General features: G+C 33.8%; 1 long non-coding RNA gene across 1 annotated transcript; it reads right to left on the reverse strand.

Moving 5' to 3' along the window:
* Window positions 1–3,993: 3,993 nt before the first annotated feature.
* On the reverse strand, window positions 3,994–10,299 carry LOC113911467. The gene is made up of 5 exons (XR_003516477.1): window positions 10,239–10,299; window positions 9,393–9,497; window positions 6,328–6,358; window positions 5,892–5,966; window positions 3,994–4,739 (listed from the first exon to the last, which is right to left on the reverse strand). It is a non-coding gene; the product is annotated as an uncharacterized LOC113911467 (long non-coding RNA).
* Window positions 10,300–11,249: the final 950 nt, after the last annotated feature.

Genomic DNA, 11,249 nt, shown 5'->3' on the forward strand with positions numbered 1-11,249 from the left:
GTAGGCATAAGAATTAATTGACAACTGACATGTAAAATTCTACAATGGTGCCTGGCCAGTAGGAACCACTCAGCAAATTGTACCTATACTTAATATTATTAATATTATTATTACTAACAGTGGTAGTACTATCTCATTCTAGACATTCAATTTCTTCAGGGAAGGTGCTATGTTAAGCATGTAGTAGATGTTAATTAAAGCGATTATTGTATGGATAAAAATAAAACTTTTCCTTTATAAAAGAAACCCATGATGCTACCTAATATTTTAATACTTTAAGCTCTGAAATAATTACAAAAATAAGCATATGTCAAAGAAGATCCATAAGTATAAACTGAGATTATAGTAGAAAATATTCTGATACAAATAAATGAGAAGGGATGGTATGACCATCCCAGACACTTCACATGAAGAGGCTTGAGAAGCATTTTCTAAAATATTCAAAAAGAAAATGAGAAGTTATGCCATACATTTATTGTGCCTATGGCAAAGAAGAAAGCAAATTTTGTAAAATAAAGCTCAACTGAAGGATGACTTTCAAACCCTCTTATTTAAACCTTCTGGCACCAAATGAAAACTCAACAACTTGACTTATCAAAGACTGCAATCAATACAGCAAGGCTTAAGAAAGATCGGAATGAACAAGCTGCTCTGCAGACTCTGAAGGTCATTAGAGTTTGACAGAGTCAAAGCCAGCCACACCATATGGTTGCTGAAAAATTCACTCATCAGAGAGAGCCATAAAATTGTAGTATATTTCTAGAGGCATAAAACTCCTACTATTAAGGATAAAAAAAATAACCACTCACAGAGAATTTGCCAGGAAGGAAAGTGAATCAAGATCAGAAATCTTCTAAAATGCCCATGCAGCGTTTGTGCTGTGTATAACTACGCAGAAGACGGGCAAGGCATCCTAGGGGCCACAGAGATTGAGCAATGCACAGAGAGTCCAGGCTGTGTATGAGTTGTCTTTAGACACCACTGATTCAATATTATCCACTGCTGACACATGCCCACCCTATGGCCTTTTGACCCAGTAGGTGTCCCGATTCAACTGATGCCATGCATTTCTTTCTTTTCCACAAACTTTTTAGAAGGAAGAAAGTATAAATTCTTTTTAATAAAATCATAAATTTTAGGTATCAAAACATATTCCTAAATCAAAATACATCTGACTCTGAATCACTGGTGAGAAATTTGACCTTTCATATTATAGTTCCCCTGGTCCCAAGGATTGTATATAATCCAGAACATTTGAAGAGGGCCTCCTGGGTGTTTAGATTTCATTTTCCATTTGTCAATACACATTGATCAAGTGGGAATGGTCTCCTGAGGGTTAGGACCTCACCAGACTTGGGAGAGGGCATTTTGCCCAAATTTGCAGCTTCAGTGCCCACGATCTGGTCTTCCTAGGAGTGTCTTACGGTTAAAACCTTTTGAGGTTTTGCTGCCCTCTCCAAAGTGGCAAGAATCATGAATTAGTAACTAATCAAAATGCAATTTCACTTTTGTTTCCTTCAGCCCCTTCAAATCTTATTCGATAGGAGACTTCCTCCTCATTCTTGGACAAAAACTGAAACAGGCCCCTTGATGTTCTGTTAATCTTTATGGAATTGGTCACTTTATCACAAACACTGTCTTATTTCAGTTATTAGCATGTCCAGAACAAGACCTTAGTTAGAAGCCTTAACTTGCTTAAACATAAATCTCTAGCCTAGATCAGTTTTAGGCTGGAGACTGCAAAAAGGAGCCAGAAGACTGGGAGTATAAAAACTTCACTATCCTAATATTCAATGTATCTGAAAGCTCTGACAACATTTTCAATGAATGGTAAATCTTTGGCACTATTGTAACATTCCCCAGACATACTATGTGCATTCAAAAGGAAATTTCAAAACTTACTGAGGACGAATGTAACAAAATCAATAATCACAATTACCAATCTATGGCTACTCCCAGAGATAATCTGACATCATCATCTCTAAGGTATTTTTTTTTCTTCTTGTTCCTTTCCTCCTCTTTCTCTAATATCTGATATCAAGTGATTGTATCTGAGCCTTATTTATATAAAGCAATGAAAAATCACAAAAGAGGATTCTCATTGCCATTGGTGGACCATTTATTTTTCAATTCACAAAACAGGAAGATAAGGACAATTCAGGAACACTTGCCCAGGGTCTCAGAGTTGAAACTTGATACCTGCATCTTAACAGGAATTTGGAATTGAAACAAGTATTGGAATAAGGAAGTATATAAAAAATGACTATGCTGTCAATTACTTGAGGCTTCAGATAAAATGTAAAGTTGTAAACCAGCAAGCACAAAAGCTCAGGTGGAAGAGGAACTCCACTATACATGAGAGTATTGTTTTGCTGTCTTATACATAAATTGTTATAAGGAGAAAGAAAGAAATATTTCAACTTCCAAATGGACAACTAATCATGGCACTTACTTCCCTCAAACATGATGAACATTCATCTAGTTCAATTCAAAATTATTTTTCTTATGCTTCATTGTTCTAGGTTGTCATAGAATTTTTCTCTCTATATATAGAGAGAGTTCATTAATGGTAAGAAGGTAATTCTGCTGATCAGTCAGATTGGCAGTATTGGAGGGAAAGTGGTTCACTATAAATGTGTTGGACAGATGGTATTTTCTGATAACAGGTAATATAAGGGAGGTCATGATAGTGTTCTCATCCTTTACAATAATTGGAGTGTGTTTGGGGTGTCTTCACTGACACATTTTCAAATAGGATGAACAACTTATGAACTCATTTAAAGTTTTGGAATTAAGATGAGGAACAAACATGACAGGAATTCACATTTTAAAAATGATGGAAAGAGCTGAGGATGTTTTTTCTGGAGAATGTGTTCAACTGGACAGGCAGGCTGAGGAACTTGACTACTATCTTTATGTGTTTTGAAACTACCATATAGACAGGAGACATGTGAGAAACAGGAGATAAATGTTTCTCTAAGACCAGAGAAAAATGAGCAAAAGGTAGAGGGAGAGCATGTTTGGATCAAAGATAAAATGGGGTATCTCGGGAGGAAAATCATTCTCTGCCATCAGAGGTGTTTTGATACAAGATGTTAGTCATGCATAGGATAGAATTTCCCTTGGGTCATTTTTTGTGGGTTCATGAATTCTGGTCCATCATCTTTTACCACATTGGACTCAGGGAACAATACTCAAATGGGTTAAAGAGGCAAATGTTTCAGGATACCTGTTAGCTCTCTATCCGAAGTAGGTCTTATATTGCCTCCTATTATTGAGACTTAGACTGAAAAGAGAAAGAATTCAGAATCACAAAACATTTTTGTGTCTTAGACCTTGCAAAATGGATAGCTTCCTTGACTGGCCTCTAAATTAATTCTACAGAATCCTGTATTTCTTTGTTGAATTAATCCATACTACCCATTTTTTGTTTTCAACTATGAAACTATTCTTTATGGGTTTCATAACTTAAAAATTCATGTGATACACTGACAGACCAAAAGAAACTCCACTTTTCCCTTTCAACATTTATACTGTTGTGATTTATGAACCTCTCTTTTTTTTTTTTGGTTTTCTGTCTTACATTTTTTAAGCCGTAGGTGGAAGGATAGAAATCCGTTCTTTGAACTATACTGTATATAAGTATCTCAACTGAAGTACAATAACAGGTCTGTTGTGCATCACACAGTAGAACCAGTAAGATAAATAATGTAGTTGCATAAAAATACCTTATTATTCATGTTATAAACACTTTTGATTTTACCTAAACACAGCCAAGTACAGAGTAGCCATATTACCTTGGTGTTTTGCATAGCAATCATGAAGCATGTAAATTGTACGGGTATTTATTTTCAATATTTTTGTGATCATTAAATGAAGGTTAGAGTTAGTTCATCTTTAAATTCAGAATACTATTCTATACATATGGAGCTATAATATTTTTTCCCATATGGTGTCATATTTATTTCCACAAAGGAAATGTGATGACAGAAATTTAAAAAAAAAAGATTCCAAAAAAATGTATTAAAACAACAGTAGATTTCCCATTAAGCAAAGAATTCAGTACCTCATTTTTCAGCCAGTTGAAGGAGCGCCGAGAATGTACTGGCGTTGGAAAAGATACTTCTTTTCAGCCAAAACTCTTCAGAGAAGTTCAATAAGAATAATTTCCATTCAGGAATTCCATCTTTCATATGCCAGGTGTCAGGACTGTCAACTCTTTGGACTGTTTAGTCTTATCAAACCTAATAAAACAATCGTACATAACCGCTAGGAAACATTTTGTTGCTCTTTTCCATGCAGCGGCACTTTTAAGTTCAACTTGGTTTACTAAAAACCAGTTTTGCGTTTTTGAACATCTTGTTCAGATTTCGAAAGAAGATTTTTCTTGAAAGTATGTCAATATAAAAAGTTATTCAAATATACACATAAAACAAGAGTGATATTCAAATGCTTACATACTGAATGTAAACCATGAGTCATGAAGCTGAAATGGTATTCTTTCTGGGGGAAAAAATCAGTGGTGGGAACCTTGCAGCTTTATCTCACTGACAGTTCATAGGGAGTCGGGTGGTGCTGGCTGGGTGTTGCTTTGTAACAAACATTTGAAGTTTAGTAGAGAAAGGGGCTGTGCAGATTATCTCCTTACACCAGGATTCAGTTAGCTGATAGGCTGGCTTCCCTTAGAGAGCTTCGAGTTGAAGATATCCTTCTTTCCTTAGTCTCCATAGTTTATAGTTCTATAGAAGGAATGGAATGGAGAGAATTTCTCAACTCAAATAATTTAAGTGTCACCTACAATTAATATTACTTGAAGCGATGCCTTAGCTTAGTAACATTTAAATAATATTTCTTTTAATTTCTCCATCAATATATTGGTAAATAAGGAATCAATTTATTTTCAAAGGGGGCTGATGTAGTTGTTAAGTGTCTCTAACACAGAGTAAAGTGTGATACAGATTGCATTTTTTCTTCTCTTGGTCAAATTTCCCCTGATTTAGGAGAGAATAATAGTAATCACTCCTTTACAGAGCTATCCTGGAATTTTTGTGGATGATCTTAGCATTTCCTGGATGGTATATATATATATATATATATATATATATATATATATATATATATATATATATATAGTGAATATGTATATATTGACCAAGTACCAGATTATGGGCCAAGTGCTTTCAGGCATACTGTCTCATCTAACAGTGTTGATTGTTCCTGAGGTCCTCAACAAGTCCTGCCTTTAGTTAAGAGGAAGTCTAAAGCATGACTTGTTTTCAAATCACTGGGTCCACTAGATCTTTTCTGACCATAAATTATAGGTCAAAATTCAAAGATTCTGTCTTAGGTTTAAGATCAAGTCCTTGACCTCTATAGTAGTTTTAGTTAGGTGGGTGCATGTTTATTTGGCTGTGTCTGAGTCCTCTTCTCTCGGTACTGACCTGATACTTCAGTTCCTTCAAGAATATTTGGTCCTGTTTACATTAACCATCATTTCTTCAGAGAATAGGGTCTGGTCCTAATACTTGCCAATACATGGCAAGTAGTGCTGACCTCCATAATATTTATCCATCAATCTGTTATAGCCTCTATGATAACAACATCACTTTGGGGAATTAAAACCAGTAACTAGTGGAATAGAAATGTTCGTGACTCTCTATATTCTCAAAGTAGTATGATGCATTTGAACATCAGCTATTCTTTTTTTTTCCTATGTAGCACTTTCAAAAAGTTGAAGATCACTGATTTTGGAAATTATTAAGGTAATGCAGAAATACAATTTATTATTTTGACTCCTGAACATGTATAAAATTCTCAAAGCCAGAGTGCCCATTTCATTACTGTATCCCATGCAACCAAACAGGGACCTGGCCTAGATGCCTCTGTCCTACCTTGAACAGGCAAGTCTCATTACAATATTCTAGTTCTTTCCAGTCTGTTTCCAGAGCTTGATTCTGAGAGCTTCCCTTTAGTGATTTAGAAGGATTGAAAAAAAAAAAAAGTTTAAATGAGATTAGCAGTTGCACAAGTTGGTGGCAGAACAGAACAAACAGTTAACAAGGAAATTGAAGGAAAGGGAGAAGAAAGAAGGCATGACTCATTACCTCCAAAAAGCATTAAATACATAGAATAAATCAATGTGACTTAGTGATAGTATAGTATCACATTTAACAAAGAATATTTGGTTAAAAATAGATATTTTAGAGAAAAAGTATATGACCTGAATTATTTTCTTCAAGGTTACTTAATATACTTAAATTACAGCTTTTCCCCACACCAGTTCCCAAGGCAATTGATGTTCCCATGGCTGATGCTGCATGGTCATACCTTATATCCATCAAATGTAGAATTTTCTCCCCTATAGTCAAAAAAGCAGAGAAGAGAGGACAACATAATTCAGATTACTTTGGTCCTTCTGTAATTTCTCTTTAAATTTGTACATTTATAAACTTACAAAAATTCAAAATTTGGCACATCCAGTCTTCTCTGTAGTAAATGTCAAAGCAAAAAACAAAGCATTATGAATAATCATAATGAAATAAAATATGGAGTGAATATTAACTAAATATGAAAGTTAATCTCTATTCTGCTAAACAAGTAAAATTTGAAAAATATGAATTATCCATAAGAACAAATCACTTTAGTAATACAGAAGAAAATAATTTATTAGGCAAGAAAACTCTTTCTGTACTTTTTTAGAGACCACATTTGGTCCACTTTGCTAATAGATACTATATCCTCCTAGTCACCAAATATTATGATCATTTAGTAGATGCAACAGGAATTATATTTAGTATGTACCAAAATTTAATAAATTAATACATGAAAGGTCCATAAAACAATTTCTAAGCAGTAATTTTTATACGGTGATGTATACAAATTCTTGTAACTTACAAAGTTCAGTGTTATATCTACCTTTCTTGAATATTCTTGAAATTCAATGTATTTATTGGATTTTATAAGAATATTAAAAGTAAAATCCAGTAATTACAGGATTTCAAAACTATAAAGAGAAGCATTTTTTAGCAAATGTATTTTATGTATTTATGTATTGCTAAATACATAATAAACTATTTAATATAACTATTAAATAGTTAATATGGAATTGAAAGCATTCCTCCAGAACAGAGCAAGAAGTGGTTAATATCAGTAAATTTCTTAGCAACATGTTTTCATGGGATCTCAGTTTTACCTATACTTTTATCTCATGTCTAAAATCTCCAGCTTTACACGGATTCATTTTAGTTGAAGTCTTCATATGGAGATTGAAATGTGGCTATGTGAGAGTGTATGTATGAATCACCTTCTAAAACGGGTGTTGTTAACGTGATTTCTTTTTCTATATTTATTTTACCCATACCTCTACTCTTCTATCTTATTTTTAAGACATATTTTCCTTCAAACTTTGACCTGCATGTCCTGAGGTAGTTCTCCCTATTTCCTGACACTTCCAAACGCAAAACTCTCTCACTCCTTACACCTAGTGGGGGTCATGGTTTCTTGTCATAAGAAGGTGTGCTATGAAATTCAATCTATTGCCACTCAACATAACATCTTTCTAATCTCTGGTGATGGTCAGAGGTCAAGGTGGCATATAATACTGTCACACACATCACAGTGAAACACAAGGGATGACTATTCATATTTCAATGCATACAAAGATGACTGCCAGTGTCTGACTACACATGACCACACAGTTAGTGTATGTGAGAATCATCAAATCTTCCATCTCTTTCAGCTAACGTACCTCTAGTAAATTATTTTCCAGGTGTCATTTTAAAGTACCTTTATGATTTAAACATAAAACTTTGAAGGAAATATAAATGTAACTCATGACAATTCACAATAGTAACCAGAAAATATTTTCAGCAAGTTGGAAACTATATTTTATTAAAAGTTCACAAAAAGATAGCAGTTGAGTAATCTTTTCAAAATTAGTGTTGAATTATTTTAAAGTGTTTAAAATTATTTTCCTCCTTATTTCTAAATTTCTCATGTCACCTATACAGAATTACACTTAAAGATTCAGAAACATTCCATAAATATATCTTATTTATATATATTATATAACTACACATGCGATAAATGTGTAAATATATATACATATGTATATATCTGTATATACATATATACTTTGGAGAATATTTTTTTCTGTATACTACTCTGTTCTGCTTGGACTTTCAATTCGAAAAGTTTTGAATAAGAGTCTATGTTTTGAATAAGATTATAAGTAGTTTATTTGTTAGAATCTAACAAAATACGCATTTTCTGTATGTACAGTCTCCCTAATAATTTTCATTTTTTTAGCTAGCTTCTCATCTATAAACGATAATCCCAGATGGAATTCCATTGTTTCAGAATTGATGCCACTCACCTTCTTTTAGGAAAAGATTGTATTTAATAGGAAGTCTGGGCAGTGTTTTTCTGCAAGACAGGAGAGAGGGTGTAGCTTGAGGAACAATATTAGGCCTTGTATTTGAATTGTTCTTCTATGAATTACTTCCTAAAATCTGATGTAAGCAAATAATTCTTCCAAGTCTTTAAGAACTGCTTTACAAAAGGAAGTATCTCAACAATTTGCTGAAAATATTTGCATCTGGTGGCTCAGGAAGTGAGGACCTGAAGTGATTATTATCTCTTTTTCCTTAAAGAAACCTGTCATAGTTGTTGTGTCATCCAACATGGGCGTGTAGCTGGGCTGAGAAACACTAACACATTCTTGAAAAGAAACATCGTTTTCTCCCTCCTACAATATATATTTTTTAATGAATTAAATGTAAAGGTCATTGGGAGTAGGAAAAGATCTTTATTTTATTTATTATGGTCATCTCAGTGCCTAGATCAGGACCTGACACAGATGCTTGATAAATATTTACTAGATAAACAAATGAAAGCTGTTTATGGTCTCAGCTGCTGACTGGCACTCTGTGAGGAAATGAAAGGACCCTGAGCTCTCTCCTGGATTACTGCATCATCCTAGCTAAGAAAGGCCTTAAGGACATCTCAGGATCAGTTTACTCTTCCAGGTGATAAGGTTTAAGAACTGCCTAGATTGGTAACTGGGAAACACAAATATGGACATAAAAGCTATGTAAAAATTAGAAGCAAAAAAAAACCAGACAGACACAAGACAGAGCCAGGCAAGAGATGTTGTATTATAGTCCAGATTATCACTAGCATCTGGCTAAATAAAAAAGATGGCCTAGGTATCTAGATCTCTTTCAAGTACTATAGTCTATCATTATATGACCATTTTGTCAACAATACACACTAAGTTTACTTATATCCTTATATTCACAGATTGTTTTCATACTAACAATAAACAGACCTGGATGGGATATATTTGGAACTCCCTCAGGTCATACAGGAATGTAAAAACTAAAGAGTCTTACCATCTTCCTTAGGTCTGCTTTTGGCATTTCTTTCTCCTGAATAGATAACACTTATTTCAGGTTTAGTTTAACACCCTTTTTGTGAATTCTCCATCATTTGAGATTCTGCAAGGTATTAAGTTTTTTAAAGTCCTTATTAACTCATTTTCAAGGAACAGACTTTGTGGTTATAGCAGGAATAAACATATGAAAAGATGTTCAAGATCACTAATCATTAATCATAAACACAAATTAAAACCATAATGAGACATCATTGCACATCTATTAGAATGTCTAAAATCAAAACAACTAGCAATACCAAAAAGTGGTGAGAATGCTGAGCTGCTGAAATTCTCAAACCCTGCTTGCAGGCTTACAAAATGCCTCAGCCATTTCCAAACTGGAGAAGACTTTGAGAGTTTCTTTTAAATTCAACATACACCTATATGACCAAGCAACCCCACTCCTAGATATCTACCTAGAATAAATAAAAAGAATGTTAATGAACAAATTTAAAAGTACTAAGAGAAAATGGAAGACTATCATTAGAACACTATAGTAAAAATTATCACAGACAAGATCCACAGATAGATAGTAAGATGGGTGGCCAAGAGTTTAAGCTGAAAGAAGATATTTGCCTATTATTCCTCCACAATATTTAGTGATTACAACAGGAAAAAAAATTAGTACATTTAGAATGGAAAACTTTAGCAGACATAGCTTAGTGATTAAGTTTAACATCACCAGTCATATACATCAACCCCATGTACCCCCTGATAAGATGTGCTGACAAAGACACTTCACTTCTGTGATATTCTTTTCATTAATTGAAACTTCAATCTATTTGTGAGAAAACATTAGACAAACCTAAGTTGAAGGACCTTCTACCAAATAGCTGAAAAGTACTCTTCAAATGTGTCAAGGTCATAAAAGACAAGAAAAGACTGAGGACTCATAGATTAGAGGAGATTGCATAGGCATGCCCGTGCAATGTGGAATCCTGGATTACATCTGGAACAGAAAAAGAACATTAATGAAAGAATTGGTAAAATGTGAATCAGGCTTGTACTCTGGTTAATAAAATTGTACCAAGGTTGATTTCTTAGTTTTTGATAAATGTTTTGTAGTTACATAAGATGTTAACATAAGAGGAAGCTGGGTGAAGGGTAAATGAACCCTCTTTACCATTTTTTGCAATTATTTTATAAGTATAAAATTATCTCAATATTAAAAAATCAAACTTCTTGATCATTTAATCAGTAGTAGGTTACCAGTGCTATTCATTCCATGCTGCCATTTTAAGAGTTTTTATTATTTAGGGCATTTCCTAATTTTCCTCTATATGTTTTTCTGGGATCATAGAGAAAACATGGAAATATCTCAGAACATCATGGATATAATTTTTAATAGTTAAGATCGACTAAACTGTCATCTCGAACAGGCACCAAAGAGTCAGTGGCTGAAAAACTACAGTTTATTTCTCTACCCAAAAAATCTTCCATGGTATCAGACAACTTTGGTCCACAGGGCGATTCAGAGATCCAGGTTTCATAGCTATATTTTTCTACCATCCTTTAAGGTGTCTTCTTCATGTGTGACATATCACCACATCCAAGTTAGAACTGGTGGGCAGTAAAAAAACAAAAAACAAAACAAAACAAAAAAACTCAGGAAGCACAACCTGTTATTAAGAAATTGTCCTGAAAGTGGCACATGTCACTTTCACTCACATAAACTAAGACATCTGGCCACATCTAACCATAAGGAAGTCTGGGAACTGTACCAACTACAACTCTATTGCTGTGGAAAAAGAGAAGAAAGGATTTGCTGGTTGGCCACCAATCTTTATATAAGAATAGTCTTTTTAAGAGATTTCCA

The sequence above is a fragment of the Zalophus californianus genome, chromosome 12 (assembly GCF_009762305.2).
Source record: "Zalophus californianus isolate mZalCal1 chromosome 12, mZalCal1.pri.v2, whole genome shotgun sequence".
Taxonomy (NCBI): domain Eukaryota; kingdom Metazoa; phylum Chordata; class Mammalia; order Carnivora; family Otariidae; genus Zalophus; species Zalophus californianus.